Below are 15167 nucleotides of genomic sequence, written 5' to 3' on the forward strand. Positions count from 1 at the left end.
ATGGTGCGGGAGTCCCCCGTCCTGCAAGCCAGCCGAGGATCCGGGCGCTGGGGAAGGGTGTCCACTGGGGCCCGGGGAGGCTCTCCCCGGCCTGGCTAGGGTTCAGAAGCTGGGCCCGTGCCCGTGGCTTCTGCTCCGTCCCAGTGTCCCAGGGTGCGGAAGCCCCCCGTCTTGCAAGCCAGCCGAGGGTCTGGGGGCTGGGGACGGGGGTTCCACCGGGTCCCGGGGAGGCTCTGCCCAGCCTGGCTAGGGTTCGGAAGTTGGGCCTGGGGGTTGTGCCCTGTCCCAGGGACCCATGGTGCGGAAGCCCCCCGTCCTGCAAGCCAGCCGAGGGTTCGGGCGCTGTGGAAGGGTGTCCACTGGGACCTGGTGAGGCTCTCCCCGGCCTGGCTAGGGATCAGAAGCTGGGCCCCGACCCGGGGCTTGTACTCCGTCCCAGGGTCCCAGGGTGCGCGAGCCCGCCGTCCTGCAAGCCATCCGAGGGTGCGGGCACTGGTGACGGGGGTCCACCGGAGCCCGGGGAGGCTCTCCCCCGGCCTGACTAGGGTTCAGAAGCAGGGACCGGGCCCGGGGCTCGTGCTCCGTCCCAGGGTGCGGAGCCCCCAATCCTGCAAGCCTGCCGAGGGTCCGGTCGCTGGGGACGGGAGTCCATCAGGGCCTGGGGAGGCTATCCCCGGCCTGGCTAGGGTTCAGAAGCAGGGACCGGGCCCGGAGCTCGTGCTCCGTCCGGCGGGCCCCAGGGTGCATGAGCCTCCCATCCTGCAAGCCAGCCGAGGGTGCGGGCGCTGGGGAAGGGTGTCCATCGGGGCCCGGGGAGGCTCTCCCTTGCCTGGCTAGGGTTCGGAAGCTGGGACCTGGCCCGGGGCTCGTGCTCCGTCCGGCGGGCCCCGGGGTGTGGGAGCCCCCCGTCCTGCAAGCCAGCTGAGGGTTCGGGTGCTGGAGACAGGGGTCCACCGGTGTAAAGGTGGGGAATGTATCCAATTCAAGCAGAAAGATAGAGGCGGTAAGTAGACTTCAATCCTGAGAGAAGTTTATTTCAATGCCAGCTAAACACGGGAGTACTGCTGCTCTCAACAACGATCAGCTGCATAATGCCTTAACTAACTGTAGATTCATTAACGAGCAGACGCAGCACGAGAGATGCACCCTCAAACATAAACATGTTTGAAGATACACTCTCGCGCAGCACCTGCAAGAATGTGGAATACACAGCATGTCATATGAATGAACACAAAGAAAATACTAAACTGAACATGACGTGAATAAACATTGAAAGAGTACCTTTACATCATCTCCTTTCCCATAAAAATGAAAAATAAAGACTAAAATAAAAAGGTATTTTACGACATATAGTAATCCTTGAATCTAGCAGGAATGGAACAATTGCGATAAGATTTACATGAGTCAGAAGTCGTACTTGGAGAAGGAACTCTAGGTTGAGACGCAGGAGACGTTTGTGAAGAAGAAGATGTGACAATTGAAGAGGATGAATCCTGAGTGACCACATTGTCAGATGAAGCTCCTAAAGGAAAATGTGAACAATCATAGTCATCTGTGGTAGATCTCTTGCAAGTAATAATTCTATTGGCCAGTGCATGTGAAATTTTAACAACAGCTCTTTTACTACACCACCCTTTCCTTCCCAAGAAAAGTGAACCTTTTGAGGTTTTGACAACTTGAATAAGTAAAGAAAATTTAGAGTCTCCTTTCATAACCTTTTTTGGGTTCTTAAGTAAAACCCAATCTCCAATCTGAAAATCCTTCGTGAATAAAGAACAAGGTGAATTGAAATATTTCTTTTGAACGTTCTGTTTGAGGAATACATTTTTCTTGAGCATAACTTTATCCTGACAAGCCAAACATGAAGTATCTTTCTTCCTGATAAGATCAGTTATCCAGTTAGGACAAATGTTTCCATTAGGATTTCTCTTTTTAAGCAGTCTGAAAGGAGAAATACCCGTTGTGGAGTGAGGGGTGACCAAATATGACCAAATTTTCTTTCTTAAAAATAATTCAACAGGAATGTTACAAGCTAAAGCAGATTGAATACCTTCTTTCAAAAATCTGTTCATCCTCTCAATGAGACCATTCGATGATGGGGAGTAAAGAGCCACTTTTAGATGTTTAACGTCATGAACTTTGAAGAAATCTTGTATGATTGTTGAACAAAAGTGCGAACCATTATCTGTAACGACCTCTTTGGGAGAACCTTCTGATTGAAAAACTCTGTTCAAGAATTTTACAACAGCAATGGAATTAGGAGAATCACAAAAATCAAAATCAACCCATTTTGAGTGATAGTCAATGAGCGAAACAATGTAACGTTCACTACTAGGAAGAAGATTGAATGGGCCAGCAAAGTCCATAGCAATCTTAAGCCATGCCTCCTCAGGTACAGGGTGAAGAGGAAGTTTGTTGATTTTCCAATGCTTATCAGAAAGTAAACAAGTTTCACATGAATCAATCCACTGAGTCACATCTTTGTCCATAGCAGGCCACCAAAAATGTTCCTTAAGTTTTCTGCAAGTCGCTCCAACTCCTAGATGTCCATCATGAGCAGATTCAATTAATTTAATGCGTATAGAAGAGGGAGGAATACATTGGTCACCACGCATCAAAATTTCATTAACAATAGAAAGGCATCTGAAATTTGAGCATATGACTTTAATGAAGCAGGCAGGGAACGTTCTCTGGGCCAGCCAGAAATAATCATGTTCCTGACCGCTTGCAAAATTTGATCATTATCATATGCTTGAAGCCAATCAGATTGTGACAGGACGGGAAAAATGGACAAAGGTTCATTGATAGATGCCACTACGCATTCTACTTCATCAAATTTTGGGTCAGGAAGATCATCTTTTAGGGGAAGTCTAGAAAGACAATCTGCTCTTACATTGAGACCACCAGAAATATGTTGAATAGTGAAATTATATTCATGTAGTCTGGAAAGGATGCGTACTAATCTAGCAGAGGGTTTACCAGTGCCATTTCCGTTGAGAAGATGCAATAGGGGTTTATGAACACTTAAGAGAATGAAATGGCAACCCCAAATGAAACTTTTAAACTTTTCAACAGCCCAGGAGCAGGCAAGTGCCTCTCTCTCTATTGTGCTGTAATTTCTTTCAGCAGAAGAGAGAGATCTAGAGGCAAAACCTATAGTGTTCTCCTTTGCACCAAACCATTGACATAAAACAGCTCCCAAACCCAACTGACTGGCGTCAACAGAAATGTGGCATTTGACCCCTGGGGTGAATGAGGATAAAACTGGGGAGTCAGAAATAACTTTTTTGATAAGATTGAAGGAAATATCCAATTCATAAGACCAAATAAATTTCACATTTTTCTTTAAAAGATTACGTAACGGTTGTACTATTTGTGAATAGGCTTGAATGAACCTTGAGTAATATTCCGTCATGCCTAAGAAGGATTTAAGAGCATCTTTATCTTTGGGTACTTGAACATTAGAAATGGCCTTGGTAAGTGAAAATTTTGGCTTGATACCATTTGAAGAAATAGAATGACCTAAGTAATCCACCTCAGATTTACAAAATGTACATTTGTCTTGACCTAAGGTGATGCCTGCATCTCTAAAACGTGTAAGTACTTTTTTGAGTGTTTGAACATGTTCATGTTTATTTTTAGAAAAGATTAGAACATCATCTTGGTAGGCCTGAACACATTCGATATTTTTAAGTAAACAATCCATAAATTTCTGAAAGACGCTGGCCGCGGAGGCTAGCCCAAAAGGTAGTCTCAGATATTTATAGGCTCCAAAAGGGGTAATGAAAGTTGTCAAGGTGGTGGACTGAGGAGACAGGGGAATTTGATGGTATGCGCTGCGAAGGTCAAGTAAGGTGAAATATTTTGAACCATTAATGCCAGTTAGAAGATCTTGCATTTTGGGAAGGGGATGACAATCAATAAGTATATTTTGATTGAGGGAGCGAAAATCAGCACAGAGACGGATACTGGAATCTTTCTTCCTTACAATTACAATGGTACTAACCCACTGAGAAGAGTCAGTTGGTTCAATAATACCTTCTGATACCATTTTTCCCAATACATTTTTTAAATCATCCCTTACACTAAGAGGAGTGGACCTGAGTTTATGTGTAACAGGTATGGCACCTGGCTTAAGTTTAATTAAATGTTCAAATTTTTTGATTTTACCTATTTTGGAATTGAAAACTTGAGGAAATTGTGTAACAATGTCATTAACAATTTGTTCATTGTCATCTGAAATAGATGAAATATCAGTATCATTAACTTGAACAGGATTTTCTGAACCAGGGACAAGTTTCAAACCCATTTTTGCCAAGTCTTGCCAGCCTACTATGTTCTTTCCATTTATTGCAACGTATATTTTAGTAATGGTTTGTCTACCAAGACACGATATATTTGACATAAAAAATCCAAGCATATCTATGTCTGTGCCTCCATATGCTTTAGGAATAATATCAAGTTTTGAAAGGGTCATAGATGCAGCCCATAATTTTTCAAATAGAATGTTAGAAATGATGGTAACCGGAGCACCTGAGTCCGCCATCATGTCAATTGATTTATCAGCAATAACAACTACACATGTTGGATCCTTAGCACGTTCCTGGTTACTTAAATCCTCACAAGAATCAATGGCTAAAATTTCCCTTTTTTGAATGTTATTTGAAGATAAATCTATAGTGTTAATATTCATGTTTTGTAATGAGGACTCAAGGGGGGCAACATCAAACGAGGGGGCATTAAGTTCTGGTTATTGAAAGTCTTGTGAGGAAATGGACCCAACATGAACAGATTGCTTACTTCTACAAACTGAGCTAAAGTTCCCTATTTTGCTGCAATTTGTACATTTCTTTCCTAAAGCAAAACACGTGGGGCTATTACTAAGATGTGTTCTAGAGCCACATCTGTAACAAATAGTGGTAGGTTTCTTATGAAATGGTCTTGAGAATTTGATTTTGACGGCAATAGCATTCACAAGCATGTCATTTTGAACCAAATTTACAGGTGTAGTATTTTCATTTGCAATACATTTTGATGAAACAATGCTTCTTTCAATACTTTTAGCCATATCAATGACTTCTGACAGGGTAGGATCTCTACAGCTTAAAATACGCTCCTGAATTTTCTTGTGATAGCAACTATACACAAATTGGTCCCTAATGTACATATCCAATGAAGCACCAAAATTACAATCTGCTGATAAATTTCTAAGTACAGAAATATAGTCTTGTACAGTTTCATCACCATTTTGTTTACGTTTCATAAAGTTATAGCGTTCAAGCATGACATTTGGTTGTTCTAGGAACTTTTTGTTGAGTCTCTGAATAGCATCAGTATAAACATTCCAACCATCACCATCTCCAGGGGGAGGTATCGTGGTTGGTAAGTTATCAAAAGTTTGACGACCAGCTTTTCCCAAGTGACTATAGAGTATTGCTAACTTCCGTTTGGCCGGATATTCTTCTGCAGCAATGGCAATCATATAGCTTTCAAAGCTGCGAAACCATGTCTTCCAAGGTTCAGCAGGTTTGCCATTAACAGCGAGAAAATTATTTAGCTGTACAATCTGCTGGTTGTTAGCCATGTTGAATAAATATTATCAACTCTTTTCTTGTTTAGTTTTACAAATATAAATATTTTCTTCCTTTAAGATTATTATCTTTGGTAAAATTGTATTTTTCCCTCTTTTTTTTTTTTTTTTAAAACCTTTTTGAGATTACATTTTTTTTTTTTAACTTTCATGAAGTACATACCAGGTCAGGTGCTTTATATGTGGCAAAATAGCTGATTCCGTTGTTAATATCAAATTTCAGTTGAGAATGTGCCAACCCTCTGTTTGACACTTAGAACGATTGAGCATCCGTTTGTGAAGCCTCTCTTCTTTTTTTTTATAAATAAAGATACCACCTCTACGTGAAGCGCGATGATGTAGGAGGTGCACTGAAGCAGGCCCTCCTCTTCAGCAGTCAGCGTCGATGTGTTTTAGGACTGTTTCCTTGTCTCGCGTGATGTCGTCATCACGTTGTTTCTGAATCTTCAATCCGGATGTCCCTTGTTGCGGAAACCGAGCAAAACGCTCAAAATTCAGCACGAACTGAACCCGTGGTCGATTTTCGCCTGAAGAGAGCTCGTCGACTCCACAAATCCAATCACACCGACGAAGACGGCAATACAATGCAGATCAACTTCCTGGCTACAAGTGCCTATCCCGAAATCTCTGAAAGTTGTCTAATGGTGAATAGCTGGTGAAGCCCGTCGCCAAATGTAAAGGTGGGGAATGTATCCAATTCAAGCAGAAAGATAGAGGCAGTAAGTAGACTTCAATCCTGAGAGAAGTTTATTTCAATGCCAGCTAAACACGGGAGTACTGCTGCTCTCAACAACGATCAGCTGCATAATGCCTTAACTAACTGTAGATTCATTAACGAGCAGACGCAGCACGAGAGATGCACCCTCAAACATAAACATGTTTGAAGATACACTCTCGCGCAGCGCCTGCAAGAATGTGGAATACACAGCATGTCATATGAATGAACACAAAGAAAATACTAAACTGAACATGACGTGAATAAACATTGAAAGAGTACCTTTACAACCGGGGCCCAGGGAGGCTCTCCCCGCCTGACTGCTTTCAGAAGCAGAGACGGGGCCAGTGAGCAGTGGTGGCTGTCTTTATCTGCTACGCTTGCGGAGCGTAGTTTTCTGCCCACCCCTAATCTGAAGGCACAACCAGACAACCACGAAGACACTTGTGTTTCACTGCCTTGACAACTTCACAGTCGGCAGGCGCTTTATTTGGGATGAAGACAAGCTTCAAACCTTGCACCCTGTTCTAGCAGAATGAGACCAGAGACCATCAACAAAAGAACAACATCGAACCTGATTTTTTTTGTGGAGTGGGCACTTGCCCAAACTCTGCTTCCTTTCCTATTGTACATGAAAAAGATGTGAAGTCATCAGGAAATGAAGGCCTTGAGGAAAAGTTCAAATTAGTGGGGGCTCCTTTGAAATATTTTCTGTATTTGGGATAAGCTTCTGCCAGGCTAACAGGTAATCTATTCTCAAAGTTCCTCCCACTAGGTTTGTCTGCCCCTGTTGGTAAACATTACAATTGTTCAGCTTTGTTCATCGATTTTGTAGGAGGCAACTCCCTAGGCATAGAGTCTTTTGAAGTCGGACCACTGTTTGGCTCTGATCGAACTCTCGATATCAAACCTGAGTGACAGGAAAGCAAATTATAGGTAGAACAGTTGGAGGGTTGTGCAAGGAAGGGCATTCCATCACAATGTCTACCAATTGCCCTCAAAGTGACCTTTTGTAAAGGGTGTTCCCTCCTAGACAAATACTCTAAGAGCAGAATCTCCCTTACCACTATAGTGAGACCTGAGCTTTACAGCGCTTCAAACCGCTCAAGCCATATATACACGGGTCCCGTGACCCAAGACTCCTCCTCATTAATTATGGTAACCTTCAAAGTTCTCTTAAAGTATGAGCTAGCAACTGGGGATACCTTAGCTTCAGAGCAGAAAAGATAAAAGTCAATTCCATGAAGCAGTGAATGCTGACACTCTTATACCCCATTGGTGCTCCAAATAATTTGAAGAGCCGATACAATGGGGCATATTTACAATGCCCCTGCAGCACTTTTATGCTGATGCTCCGGAGGCAAAGTATGTCGGCTCATATTTACAAGGCCACATAAAGTCATCCTGAGTGGCCTTTCATGGCCTTGTAAATACGGTCCATTTCATGCATTAATCTGTGTGAAAGGGGTATTCCATGGGTGTTGCTGTGAGTGTTCCCATGCAACACACATGAAATCTGACGCATTCTCAGATTTACAAGATTTCATGAACCTAGGAATGCGTCAGATTCTACCGTCTCCCCAGGGAGCCGTTAAAGTGGCTCAACGAGGAGAAATATCTTTATTTCTTCTAGTTTTTTGCTCTTTCTTTGTGCCCGGCATTCTACAGCACACATAGAAGGAGGAAAACACCATAAATTATTGTTTTTGTGCAGGAAGATGTCCTTCCTGCGCAAAAACAATAATCCGTGCAATGCAGGCACCCTTGCACCCTGGTGCAAGGGTGCCTACGTTAATGCTAGTCAGCCAAATGTGCGCCAGCGGAGAGGAAATCAGAGGGATGCGTCATATTGCTGTAAATACTTTGCATCCCTGCACTTTCCTAATGACGCAGCTCAACTCAGCAACATAGCTTGCAGCGCAACGCTGTGTCATTTTCTAGTAAATATGCCCCAATGTTTTCTGGTCTGAATGTTAACTCGTAGTTGAAAAATGAAAACATAAACGTGTGCGTATATATATAGATATAGCTATTTTATTTATTTTTTCACTGAAGAAAACAAAGGGTAAAGTGACGTTATAGCTAGATGAAAATGTCAGTTAAAACGTAACATTTTAAACTAAAAAATCACTGAAATTCACCAGGTATAGTTTACTGCGCTAATTTGAACTTGTGCCCTCACAATGCCCAGTGTTGTTATCTATGATGTAATTTGAAATGTTATCAGTGACGGCATCAATGATATTGTACACGTCATGAGTGATGCAATCTGTGAGGTCATAATCAGAGCACCGTACTATTGTAAACCTATGCATTTAGGATAAACCTCTTGTCAAAGACTAATAAATTACCTGTGACACAGTGGTTTTTCAGTTGAATGTCTATAAATGGTTTACGTACATCCCTCTCAGCATTCTCATGAGCTAACAGTGAAAAGCTAAGGATTCCTTGATGGCTTGAAAAGGCAATTTGAGGAGACCATCACATCAAAGGGGGTTCATGGGTTCCTGTCAGTGTCCCTCATGTTCTGGATACTCTGTTAATGTACTCAGAGTTGCTTTTCACAACTTTCTGAAATATCTCTTATCAGCCATCAGACAACAGAATCACCAAGCAAAGATATTGAAATAATAATAAATCTATGCAGCTGTTATAAATGGGGATTCTAGTTGGCTAGGGTATACACCTAAGCCAGGCAGAACCCATCACTCTAGTCAGGGCAAGTCAGTTACACACCAAAGATAACCACCTGTGCTCACCCTCTGGTAGCTTGGCACAGAACAGTCAGGCTTATCATCAGAGGCAATGTGTAAAGCATTTGTGCAACACACACACACAGCAACACAATGAATACACCACAAAAGAGAGTCCACACAGGATTGTATAAAAATATATATAGTATATTATAAATAAAATACAACCAAAATGACATGAAATACTGTGCATACTATGCAAATACTGAGATAGTCCTGGTTATCCTGGACAATGCAAGAATCAAAACAACATACATCATAACATCAGTGGATGTAATGCCAGTTAGATTAGGGAAAACACATACATCACCTAATATCACCATAAGTATATGGATCACAAAATATCACCATAAGCACCTGCAGTCCTACTACATTTTATATGGTCATCAGGTATCCCACATAGGGCACAGAAGCACCTGCGCACCTACTAAACGTACTACGGTAATTCTGCTTTCAAATATGGCCCAGCACTGTTCTCAGGGTCCTCTCCAGAGGTTTCCCACACCATTGAGAAGAGACGCGATGCCCCGGGGCTGGCCCCAAGGGAGAAAGGAGGAAGCACAACTGCAGAGCCACGCGGGGAGACCTTGTTCGGTCCCTCCGCGTTCAGTACTAATGCAGCTGCCTGTGAGCGTGTGGTGCAGCTGCTGAAACCAGCGCAGCCTTTATTTTCTAAACCGTGCCGCACCGCCTGTGAAGGAATGTGGGAAGGCGGTGCCTTCTTGTCAGCCCCACAATACCTGGAGGGTGGAGGCAGTATTCATCACCCCTCCGAATCATTCTGTACATACGTCGGCTCCACTGCAGGGCCAGCGGCGTCTCCTCTCCTGAGCCTCCCGTGGAGAGAAGGTGGGTGCGTCTTCGCCAAGCAGTCCAGCCCCATCCACCACATGACGTCAGTGGAGTTCCTCCGCTCCGCTCTCAACCCTATCTGGGGTTTCCCTCACATCTGCGGCAGCTCTCTCCTGATGGAGAGGCAGTGTGGGGAAAAACAAAGGGTGTAAAGAAAGCTCCATTCCTTCAGAGTGGGGGCATGAGAGGTGCTCACCACATCCTGGGGATAATTCCTTCCAGGTGATGCCCACACACTTCGGGTTTTTGGGCAAGATGGAGCGCGTCACACAAGCTGTGCTAGAAAAACAAAGAGCATTCTCTCTCATCTCCTGTATCACGCACCCTGGTAATCTTGGGAGAAGAAAGAGTGTTCAACACGTGCTGTGCTCCTTGGAGAACACTTGGAGGGCACACAGGGAGCGGCAGGCAGGCCAGCACATAAAAGTCCTTGGCAAAGTAGCTGTCCCTCCAGCAGCCCAACAAGCAGCAGGTCAGAACAACAAAGCAGATAGTCCTAATGGCGGTTCCTCCTGGCAACACAGCAGTCCTCTGGCAATGTGCAGATTGTAGAGCCAACAGCATTTGGTTGCAAGTCCCACGCAGTGTCTGAAAACATGGGGTTAGAGCCCCAGTACTTATACTCAAAATTGCCTTTGATCATGGGGTGACTTCAAAGAAACCCCTTCAAGTGCTCAACAATCACTTTCAACCCAGCCTGACTCCAGACGATCAGTAGGGGGCAAATCAGTCCATTGTGTGAGGGCAGGACACAACCTATTCAAATGTAAAGTGTGAACAACCTCTCCCTCTCCCAGCCCAGCAAGACTATCAGTATGCAGATTAATGCAGATGTATCACCTTTCACACCCAGCCCTTCTTGGGTTGTGGCTGTCTGGAAAGTATGCACCAAGTGTAGCTGTTATCCAGCTCAGACATATATTAGAGTCTGGCTGCAAAGCACAAAGAGTCATAAGTATAGAGAAATGCCCACTTTCTAAAAGTGACATTTCTAAAATAGTAACGTAAAATCCAACTACATCACTAAGCAGGATTTATCACCACTATTCTAAGCATACCAAATATGGTAACACCACTCCCTTCTGATGGAATTACCACTTTAAAAGTATTTAAGGAAATTTCCAATGCTAGGCTATGAGTGGAGTTGGCATCACATAAAGGCACATGTCCTCCCTTTTACTTACACAGTTCCAGTGGCAGTAGACTGCAAACACAGGCCCTGTATTGGCAGGCCCATGACAGGTTTGAAAGACTTAGGGGTCCATTAGGATGGCGGTCGGAAAATCACTCCGACCACCATGGTAGCGGGAAAACACCGCCCGCTAGGACCGCGGCATAACCGCCGGTTCAAATAGTATGCTCCGCAGTCGATATCCGACCGCTGCGTTACGATCGTGGCATTTAACATTACAGTGGTTGCTGCTGCCAGCAGCACCGCTGCGATATCTAAAAATGCATGTTCAGCATATCCCTGCACTGCGTGGCAGGCACTGCACAGTGCCTGCTACCTGGTACAGGGACATGTAGGGGGGTACCATGGGTATCCCCTAGTGCACCCACACACCCCCAAACACATTGGGGGGCCGCAATGGGCCCCCGGAGACATTCTCTGCATGCTTTTCCATGGCGGTTCCACCGCCGCGGAAAGGCTGGCTACCGCCGGCATCACAATCATGCCGGCGGAGCCTGACCCTGCACCGGCCCTATTTTAGTGGTCCAGCTCTGCCCGCCAAGCAAGTGTGCGGACTGCTACCGGCGGAAAAGTGGCAGGCGGGAAATCTCACCGCCGCGGTCGTCACCGCCATGCTAATGGGACCATTGTTTTTCTGGGTTGCGATTGCGGGCGGATGACCGCCGCCGGCCCGGCGGTTGCCACTGATGGCCCGGCGGCAGCCATCTGGCCGTCATCCTAATAGTCCTCTATGTGTGTGGGTGTCACAAGCAGTGCTGCAGGCCCACTAGTAGCATTTAATTTACAGGCGCTGGGTATATGGGATACCATTTTACAAGGGACTTATAAGTAAATCAAATATGCAAAACGGTGGAAAACAATCATACCTCGTTTAGAGGAGAGAGCACATGCACTTTGGCACTGATTAGCAGTGTTAAAGTGCTCATAGTCCTAAAGTCAACAAAAAGAAGGTCAGAAAAATAGGGGGAGGAAGGCAAAATATTTGAGGATAACCCTACAAAAAGGGTAGTCCAACAGCATCTAAACCAAGGCTCAAAATACACATACAGAGTCTGAATAATCATTAATTACTTTAAAATTAGAGATGGGATTATCAGCACTCTCCCAAAGCATGTATTGCAGAGGTGGATTCATCACATTGCAAGAGATTAGCCAAGCTATAATGACAGCACCTGAGGTTAAAGTCAGTTGCCAGACTTAATCTAAAATAAAAAAACAAGTTGGGTTATTCCAATCAATGCCAGCCGAGAGAAGCAAGAGGACTGGTGAAAATGCTGCTTCTAATAGGAGCAGACGAGGCCAAGCTAAGAGTGAGAAAGTACTGGCAATAGTCATAGATATAAAGGGCATCAATAATAACAAATGTGACTCTCTGATTCACTATCTCGTACTGGATAGAACCCCCTCTGTCGACCCCACTGAACAATTAAGTAATACAATGACAAAATATCCACCATATTTAATAAACTTTCTCCAGTCAAAAGTACAAATACCAAAAATGTCAGGTCACTACAAGTTTACCATTCGAAGAAAGATCCTACATACTTATGTGAGGAGGTGGTGAAACCTCCCCTCCCCAAGCTCACATCTCTAAATAAGGAAAGAAAAACTACCAAAAAGGTTGGTTTTTTAATGCCTTTTGTTCAGCCTCAAACTTCAGAATGCTAAAAAAACAGGCTAAGAGAGCTTTTTGAAATCATACATTACCAGACACATGAAGCCACATCTCTCCCACCTATAGTGCGTAACTGCAGTGACATAGCCCAAAAACTATACAGATAGAATTCAGAGGTTAGAGATGAAATTGATCACCATGCACTCCAACTAGAATTCATCTCACCAGAAAAGCACTGTCAGTCTCTTAGTCCTCCTTTAGTTCCATTTCATGGCTGGTCTTGAAAAAAGCCATTGCAAGCATTAGGCCTTTGCTGTACCTGGCCCACTGCCACCTTCCCTAGCCACAGACCACGCTGATGGACTCCTGCACACGTGGTTGGAAACTACAAATTCCACTCTTTGCGTGACACTTTTGCAAATAAACTAAAAGTGGTCTATATTAATCCTCTATTGAAAAATATAAACCTGACCCTGACAATCTTCAAAAATACAGAACCATTCTTAACTAAATTCCTAAAGAAACGTACTAGAGAAAGGTTTAACCATATACATGCAAAAAACAATTACTGGGATTTAATTAGTCTGGTTTTTAATATGGTAATAACACAGAAACCTCCATATTCAAGTTCATTTACACTTTATATGCAGTAGGATGGGAAGGAAGGAATGGCTTGGAATTGATTAAAACCATGTCTAACGCAACACAATCCATTAAAACTGGTATTTCTATCTTCTCATCCGCTCTCCCAAAGGCTGCTCCATTTGGATTTCCACAAGGACCTATCATTCCCTCCATGAGGGGCGCATCTTCAGAGAGGTGTTTGTGGTGTTACACTCACCTAATAAATGCATTCTGTGGTAAATAGTTTGGTACAGGTTCTTTAAGTCGGGTATGATGAGAAGTTTGTCGGATTTCACTTGGGATTTTTACATACACATGCAGACAAAAACACACAGACACTCAAACACTCATCTCTGTTTTAAAGGTTTTAAAAATTGTTATTTAAAAAAATATTGAGTTTTAAGTACCTCTCATATTCCACACTCCTCTCCCTTTCTACTGCTCCTTAAGGTCTTCTCCTGCCCTGCTTCTCAAATAATGTATTTTAACCAGCGTGATTCTTGGGAAATCTGAAGCCCACACCCCCCAATCTTAATGACCAAGCCACGCCCCTGCCCTCCCTAATATTCAACTTGTATGTTGAACCGCTGACAGAGATGTTCTCGAAGGGAGGTACTGACTTCCACCAACAGGCACAGCTCTACCTCAACATTGATAGCACAGATCATATTGGCGCTCTATCCTAATGCTTATCCGAAATTATCTCATGAATTTCCCAGGTGAAACTTAAACTTTACTCCCCAAAGACTGTATTCCTCCTATTACCGCCAAACAGCTCTAACGCTTTCCCTTCTGATTGGACTGCTAAGCCACAAGCCCTAAGCATCTTACCCAAGATTGCAAAATCAGACAAATCCCTCAGCACTAAGCTGCAGAGCTCCCTCAATACTGACCTTTAAATAAAAAAACTCACTAAGCGTGTCAGCTTTCCACTGAAGCTGCGCTGTAACATCAGACTATTTATCTCCAGATATAACTTCAGAGCCACTACACATGCACTGGTAATATTTTGCATTGAATACAGGAGCTTTCATCTGATCCTTTTCAAAGTCATCCTACACTCTGCAGCCAGGCTAATCACTCTCACCAGAAGTTTTAGCAGAATTATTCCTGTTTTAAGCTTCCTACAGTGGTAAACACTGTAATCTAGCTCCAAACATCTTATATCACATAGAATCAATCAATCAATCAATCAGTCAGTGAATTGTAAGCACGCTACTCACCCGTGAGGGTCTCAAGGCGCTGAGGGGTCAGGGAGTCCGCAGATCTGTTTAGCCGAAGAGCCAGGTCTTGAGGGTATTCCTGAATGTGTTTAGTGAGGGGGCACGTCTGATTGATGTCTGCTGGTAGCTCGTTCCAGGTCTTGGCTGCAGTGTGAGAGAAGGATTTTCCACCTGCTCTGGTTCTGTGGATGCGCGGGGTTTCGGCCAGTGCGAGGTTGGAAGATTGGAGGTTTCTTTTGGGTATGTTGAAGTTGATTCTGTCGTTGAGGTATTTGGGTCCGTTGTTGTGTAGGCATTTGTAGGCGTGAGTGAGGATTGTAAACGTGACTCTTTTCTCCACGGGGAGCCAGTGGAGACTTCGTAGGTGTTGGCTGATGTATTCGTGTCGGGATGCTGAGGACGAGTATGGCGGCGGCTTTCTGTATTGTCTGGAGTTTGCTGAGTAGGGACTTATTGATGCCGGCATAGAGTGCGTTTCCATAGTCCAGTCTGCTGGTGATTAGTGCGTGGATGACTGTCTTCCTTGACTCAGGGGGGATCCACTCGAAGGTCTTGCGGAGGATGCGGAGGGTGATGAAGCAGCTGGACGTGACAGCGTTGACC

General features: G+C 44.1%; 1 long non-coding RNA gene across 1 annotated transcript in view; it reads left to right on the forward strand.

Annotated features, from left to right (window-relative positions):
- LOC146860730 (uncharacterized) overlaps positions 1–15167 on the forward strand; it is a 140790-nt gene that overhangs the window by 82626 nt on the left and 42997 nt on the right. The window lies entirely within an intron of this gene.

The sequence above is a fragment of the Triturus cristatus genome, chromosome 3_1, assembly GCF_964204655.1.
Source record: "Triturus cristatus chromosome 3_1, aTriCri1.1, whole genome shotgun sequence".
NCBI lineage: Eukaryota > Metazoa > Chordata > Amphibia > Caudata > Salamandridae > Triturus > Triturus cristatus.